This window comes from Diabrotica undecimpunctata, chromosome 11 (genome assembly GCF_040954645.1).
Source record: "Diabrotica undecimpunctata isolate CICGRU chromosome 11, icDiaUnde3, whole genome shotgun sequence".
Lineage (NCBI taxonomy): Eukaryota > Metazoa > Arthropoda > Insecta > Coleoptera > Chrysomelidae > Diabrotica > Diabrotica undecimpunctata.
The window spans coordinates 22574595-22582237 of record NC_092813.1 but is presented as its reverse complement, the minus strand read 5'-3'; the positions used below and the strand labels follow the sequence as shown (position 1 = coordinate 22582237).

General features: G+C 32.5%; 1 long non-coding RNA gene across 1 annotated transcript; it reads right to left on the bottom strand.

The window, feature by feature from the left end:
- Window positions 1–261: 261 nt before the first annotated feature.
- LOC140452918 (uncharacterized) lies at window positions 262–902 on the bottom strand. The gene is made up of 3 exons (XR_011952249.1): window positions 774–902; window positions 505–706; window positions 262–443 (listed from the first exon to the last, which is right to left on the bottom strand). It is a non-coding gene; the product is annotated as an uncharacterized lncRNA (long non-coding RNA).
- Window positions 903–7643: the final 6741 nt, after the last annotated feature.

The following is a 7643-nucleotide window of genomic DNA, read 5'->3' as shown; positions in this document are numbered from 1 at the left end:
ACTATTTTCTTTATCGTTGCATCATTTATTCGACAACATTTTAGAAAATGAGAATTTTTATCTGTTGAAATTTTCATTTCCTCTGAATAAATGATATCTTCAATTAATGAAATATCAATACTTTCGGCCTCTTGCTTTTCTTCCTGTAAAAGCCAAGTGGATCCCACAGTATTACCAAAACTACTTAATTTGATCTTTAATTGTTCTAATTCATTGGATGACATTTTTCTATTAAGGGCTTGATATGGCCTGGAAGGATATAGTGCTTCTGCAGTTTTAGTTTCTGTCTTACTTTGGACAGGAATGTTCCACGTACATGTTTTATCAGTAATTGATATATTGTAATGTCCAAAGAGAGCTATAGTGGCTATATGATGGCATTTAATACCCCTAGGACAGGAACAATTTGCAGCAGTAATTTGCCATGATTTATTCAACATAATCTGCAATGATAAAATTAAGTACTTAGATTCCCACATCTAAACTTAAAAATCGTTAACTTACCTCAACATTATAAGTTTTGTCTTTCATACTTGCAAATACTTCTCCCTTAATGATTAATAAATCAGGGTCAAACAACATTTTTTTCACATGATTTGATTCAAGGGCATTTTCACCCTTTCGTATAATTTTGTTGTCATTACTGAAAAATTCAGTAATACTGGATATCTTCAACACATGTTTACTAGCCATTATATGCTCAAATCTAAAAAATAAACTTGAAAAACTATTGCAATTTTCAACATTCAAAAAACATTTTTTTAAGTACTCACTATAGCAATTTAATAGAAAGATTTCCACAGAATATTATATTAAAACTAAAAGTCCTTATTCACTACTTAAACTAGGAGAAAACGAATATCTTTAGTCTTTTAGGGGATCGAATCACTGACACCTAAAAAGAATAAAACATTAATTTAAATATTTTTCAACTTCATAAATAAATTCAATGATTTATTGATTTACAATATAAAATAAGCCTGATAAAATGACAACAAAATACCTTGAAATAAAGAAAAAAATAATTAAAGTTTTAATCCCACACAATATAACCTCGAAATATGAACTTTGACAGTAAATATCTTAATACTTTGATACACTTACCTCACAAATTCACGAACAACCTATAAAACCAATCGCACAAAATAGATATTTGGGAGCGAAAATCCTTATTTATTTTTTTAAATATAAAAAAAAAAAAACTAACGTTTCCAAAGTCTTATGGGAGAAACACATGCAAACGAGATTTGTTTAGAAAGGTCTTCTAAGCCCCGCCCATTGTGACGTCAGACTTAGGTAGTCCATAGACTTGATGATGACATGATCTACGAATTCAAGAAAAATTATTACAATGTGCTGATTTAAAACTAGCACAAGCTATAGACATCTGTAGGGCTATGGAAAATAGTGCTGTTACTCAACGTGAAATATCCAAAGAAAGTGAAAGTGTTAGTGTTGTGAAGAAAAAAAATGAAGAAAACAGACCTGGATCTACAGGACAGTCAAGGTATGGTTCAAAGTATGAGAAGGAGCAGTCTACAAGCCACAAAGTTACTGACAAAAATACAGGTAACCATTATATTCAGTGTTATAAATGTGGACTTCAGCATATTAGGGGTAATATAGTGTCCTGCATTTTTCAGATATTGTTCTTTGTGTAACAAAAAAGGACACTACCGTAAATGTTGTCCTGATAATAACAACAAAGTCCATGAAATCAATGATAACGATAGTAGTTGTAGCAATTCTGACACTGATTTAACTGATGAACAGGTGCTAGTGTGGACTGTTAATGAAATTAATCCGAACTCTTCAGAATGGTTCCAAAAAATCATTATTAATGGTAAAGAGAGTATTTTAAAAGTTGATACTGGAAGTGAAGTCAATATATTGAGCAGTAGTGATTTTAAAAATTTAAATATTGATTACAAAATGCTTGAAAATACTAATAGTTCATTATCTAGCTATACTGGACATGTTATTAATGTTGTTGGTAAAATTTATATACCTTGCTCTTTCAAGAACATATTTAAAGATTGTCTGTTCTATATTTTAGATGATGATAAACAAAAATCTCTATTAGGCCTAAAGGCAGCAAGAGACTTTCAAATTGTTTGTGATCAGCCTCGTGTTAGTATGATAGATAATGAAACAAATCATATTATAAATAGTTATAAGAGCATTTTTTCAGGTGTAGGTAAGGTCAACAGGTATTTTAATATAACTTTATCTAGTGATGCAGTGCCATTCATAAGTGGGACACGAAAAATTCCACTGGCTATAAGGAGCCAAGTTAAAGATAAACTTGATGATATGGTACGTAAAAACCTTTTTGTACCAGTTAGTGAACCCACAGAATGGCAAAATCCTATTGTATTTTGTGGTTGTTCCGAAAAATAAGGGATCTGATATTAGAATATGTATGGATCCTGTGTATCTAAATAAATATGTTAAAAGAGAAAGGTTTCCAATTCCTACTCAAGATACTTTATTTGCTAAGCTTTCAGGGGCTAATTATTTCACATTATTAGATGCATCATCTGCTTTTCTTCAGTTGCCTTTGAATTATGAAAGTTCACTTTAATGTACTTTTACTACACCTTTTGGTCGTTATAGATATCTGAGATTACCATATGGCCTTACCTGTGCACCTGAAATTTTTCAAAAATATATGTCTGAACTTTTAGATAGTATATCAGGAACAATAACATATTTTGATGATATTTTGGTTTTTGGATGTTCTAAAAATGAACATGATAAAAATTTGAAATGTGTTTTAGAAAAAATTAAACAGAGTGGCTTAACTTTGAATTTAGGAAAATCTAAATTTTGTCAAACAAAAGTGAAATTTTTAGGTCATCAGATTAGTAATATTGGCATTTCACCTGATCATGATAAAACAGAAGCTATTACAAAAATGACACCACCAAGTAATAAAAAAGTATAGTATATCTTGCAAAATTTATACCAAACCTGTCAGAACACACTAGTCCTCTAAGATGTTTACTTTCTAGTAAAAATGAGTGGCATTGGGGACATAATGAACAGGCATGTTTTGATAAACTAAAGAATCTTGTGGCGTCAGCCACTACTTTGCATTATTTTAACCCTGACAAAAAGACTATACTCTCTGTTGATGCCAGCCCATACGGTTTGGGGGCCATGGTCTCGCAAGATGGGTTTCCAATTGAATTTGCATCAGTGTCATTAACTCCAACCCAAAGGAGGTATAACCACATTAAAAAGGAGCTTCTTGGTATAGTGTATGGATGTGAAAGATTTTCATTCTATCTTTATGGCATAGATTTTGAAATAGAGAGAGACCACAGACCTCTTTTAGGTTTGTTAAAAAAACCTTTAGATGAAATGTCACCTAGGATCCAAAGACTGGCAATGCAATTAATGAGATATAAATTTTCACTAAAATATGTTCCTGGTAAAAATCTCAAAGTTCCTGACAATTTAAGTAGAGATCATTTGAATAAAACCATAAATACTAATTTTGTAGATGATGAAAATAATTTAAAAGTGTATTCTATTGTAGCAACATCAAAAGAAAATGAAAAAAAATTGCAAAGTGCAATGGATACTGACCCATCTTTACAAAAAGTTAAATATTATGTTTTAAATGGGTGGCCTGAGCATAAAAGCTCTGTACCTTCTGAGGTGAAAAAATTCTGGTCTGATAGACATGATATATATATGTATTTATTAAATAATGTATTGTTTTATAAAAAAAAAGGTTAATTATTCCTGAAGAATTGAAGGGTGAATTTCTTAATGTTATACATCAGTCTCATCAGGGTGTAGTATCATGTAAGAAGAAGGGTCAAGAAGCAATTTATTATCCGGGATTGATGAAGGATATAGAAAACATTGTTCTGAACTGTCTGACTTGTCAAATGAGCTATAAGAGCAACAATAGGGAGCCATTAAAATCACATGATGTACCTGAAATACCTTGGCAAAAAATTGGTATTGATTTCATGACAGTAGCCTCACAAGATTTTTTAGTTGAGGTTGATTATTTTTCGAAGTTTGCAATTGTTGATAAACTAATGAACAAAACGGCTAGCAGTGTTGTAACACAATTAAAAAATATGTTTGCTATTAATGGACTGCCTTGTGAAATATTTTCTGACAATGGTCCTCCATTCAGCTCTCATGAATTTTTAAATTTTGTCCGTATATATAATATTGAAGTAACAACATCAAGTCCACAATATCCTCGTAGCAATGGCATGGTGGAAAGAACAATACAAACAATAAAAAACTTGTTTTCAAAATCTGTACAAACTAAGAAAGATCCATTTCTAGCTGTATTAGATTATAATACAACTCCAAAACAAAATTTACCTGCTCCTTGTGTGTTGCTAACTGGAAGAAATTTCAGAATCAACTTACCAGTCACTATGGAATTTCTAAAGCCCAGACATTCTAATAAAAGATATTTTACACAATGAGAGAAAATCAAAGAAAACAAAAACAATATTATGACAAAGGAACAAATAGGTTACCAGAATTAAAATCAGGACAACAAATTTTACTTCAAGAAAATAAAAGGAAATGGAACCCTGGAGTGGTTGTGGCAAAGAAAGGATCAAGGGATTACATGGTTAAAGTAAATGATACTGATTATAGACGTAATAGACACTATCTTAGACCTGTACGGTCAGAAGCACAGCAACATGCAAATACAAATTGTGAGCAAGCATATGTGAAAACTAGTCATGAAAATGATATTGTGATTACTGGAAGGACAAGTATGGGAAATATGAGAACAGTTCTTTGTCCAGATGTACCTGATGATACAAGAGACTGTAAAACAAATAAGATTATCAAAGATATTGATGTACCTTCAACATCTAATATAACATCACCCATCAATGACATTAATGTACCTTCTACATCATACAGTACTTCACCTGGTTTGAAAACCTCCAGAAGTGGTAGAGTCATTCGCCCTCCTGATAGATTTACCTATTGATATATTTGTGAATTATTGTTATTTATGTACTTATGATATATTATGTGAATTAATTTTTGTTTATTTTGTTTTTATTAAAGGGGACGTGTTATGTATGGTTTTCATGTACGGATATACTTGGCAACGTTGCACTTGGCAAACGGAACCTCAAGTGACAGCGGTGACATGACAACCATACATGACAATAGACTTAGGTCATGGACTACATGTGAACTGAAATAATGTTAATTTATACAATACTTATAAAGCTTAATAAATTAATAAAACCTATCGTAAGTAGCTTTATGTTATGTCCAACAGTCCTAAAGAGGTAAACATTACTTGCTTCTTCTTAAAATTTTGTAACATCTTGTACATTTTATTCTCTTTGTATTATCTACATCGCTTTGCCTGAGATGGTATTTTTGGGTGTAACTTGTCGTGAGGGTTGCAACAATTCTTTATTTGCAAATTCCTTCGCGAACTCCAGTCTGAACTCAAGGATAGGTTGTCACTTTTTTTACGTTTTCTATTATTTAGCAATCAAGCATTGACTACTGCGGTATTAAATGAGGTATTAAATATTAATTCCACTGCTACTTTTCGGTACCATTTCAGAATTTTGCGTATTGGGCTTTGGTAAGAAGCCACTTGATCACTAAAATCAACACTCTTTTTCACCAAGTTATAATCGAGAATAGTTTGTGGTTTTAGTACTTGTGTATAATTTTTCTTTTCATTTGATTAAACCAAGATACAACTATTATGTTTAAATGTTGTAAGGATTAAAACTGGTCTTTTGTCGACCCATTTTATCACTTGTAAAATCAATACCTAATGGGGTTAAGTTTCATCGCGAGTAAGTGGTTGCAAATTTTTTAATCGAGATTTTGGTTTTATATAAACTGGTTCTCTTTCACAAAGCATTGGAAATATGGTTTACATTCTATATTTAGAAAAATCTTTTACTGCAAGTCTTGTTCAAACTAAACTAAATTAATACACAAAACAAATTAATCTACATATTTTTTTTTTTATAGAAATACACATTCCTGTCGGATTTTTATTAGTGCGGCATGAGTCACTGGTGTCTCGTATATCCGGACCTCTTATCGCATTACAAACATAATTCTCAATTAGCAGTGCGGTACAAGATAAATTTAGGTCGTATAATCTTAAAGCCGTAATAAGACCATAAGACCGTATGTTATAAATAAATATATCCCTATAAGAATTATCTTGAAAGATGAAAAATATACAATAAAAATGTGCAATATTAAGTGTTATTTAAAAAATGGTAAGTTATTCACGGGCGTACAGTTAAAAACAAAAGTTTTCAGTGTTCTATTTCTTGAATATTATTATCTGGTATTCTGAAAATGTTGACATTTTTTCCTGGTCTTATCTTCCTCAACTAACGTCATCTTTCTTAATTGGTGGGTTGTGTTGTTCAGGTCTCTTTAAGTGTTTTTGTTGCTATCCATACTGAATGATCTTCTTTAGACAATGTACTAATGTAGTGTTCAAATGTGGCATTGCGTGCATCATGTAGCGCTGATCTTAATTGTCTGATTAGTCGATTATATTTCTGTTCGTCATTAAGATTTCGGCTTTTTGGTCATCTACCTCTTGCTCTTCATTTTTCGACTATTAGTTTTCGACTAGTAAGCCTGAATGATATTATGCACACAGGGCCGAAATTACAACAAGATTTGACAAATATACTATTACGATGGAGATCCAATAAGGTAGCATACTCAGCGGATCTGGAAAAAATGTTTAGACAAATCAGAATGGCAGAAGAAGACCAAAAATATCAAAAAATTTTGTGGAGAAAGGACACAAAGGACCACATACAAGAGTGTAACTTAACGACGGTGCCATACGGCACGGCCGCAGCACCCTTTTTAGCGTTAAGAACAATACAACAATTACAAGAAGACGAAGGAGCGAGGTTCCCGTTGGCATCGAAAATTGTAAAAGAAAACATGTATGTAGACGATATACTAGGAGGAGCTGAGACAGTGCAGGAAGCAGAAACAGCCCAAAAGGAATTAATACAACTGTTCAGAAAAGGAGGTTTCATTCTTAGAAAATGGTTGAGCAACGAAGAAAAAATAATGGAGAACGTACCGGAGGATATGAGGAACGTAGACTCCAAGGCATTCAAACAAGAAGAAGTACGGAAAACGTTAGGGATACACTGGTCACCTAAAGAGGATATAATCACATTCAAAATAGGGATAACGACGGCAAAGAAAATAACGAAAAGACACGTACTGTCAGAAGTAGCAAAATTATACGACCCACTGGGATGGATAGCACCTGTAGTAATTCAGGCGAAAATGTTCATACAGGAATTATGGGAGCAAAAGACCAGTTGGGATAAAGAATTAACTAGCAAACAACAAAGCAGGTGGAATACATACCAGGCGCAATTAGTAAATCTGGAGAAAATAACATTGCCCAGGTGGAACAACTTAAGCAAGATAAACAGAGTAGAACTACATGGATTTGCAGATGCGTCTATGAAAGGATATGGAGCGGTAATCTACTCAAGGGTATTAGGCCCAGAAATTAAAACGAATCTAATGATAGCAAAATCGAAAGTCGCACCATTGAAAGGGAAAACGACTTTACCGAGGCTCGAGCTGTGTGCCGCGGTACTACTAGCAAA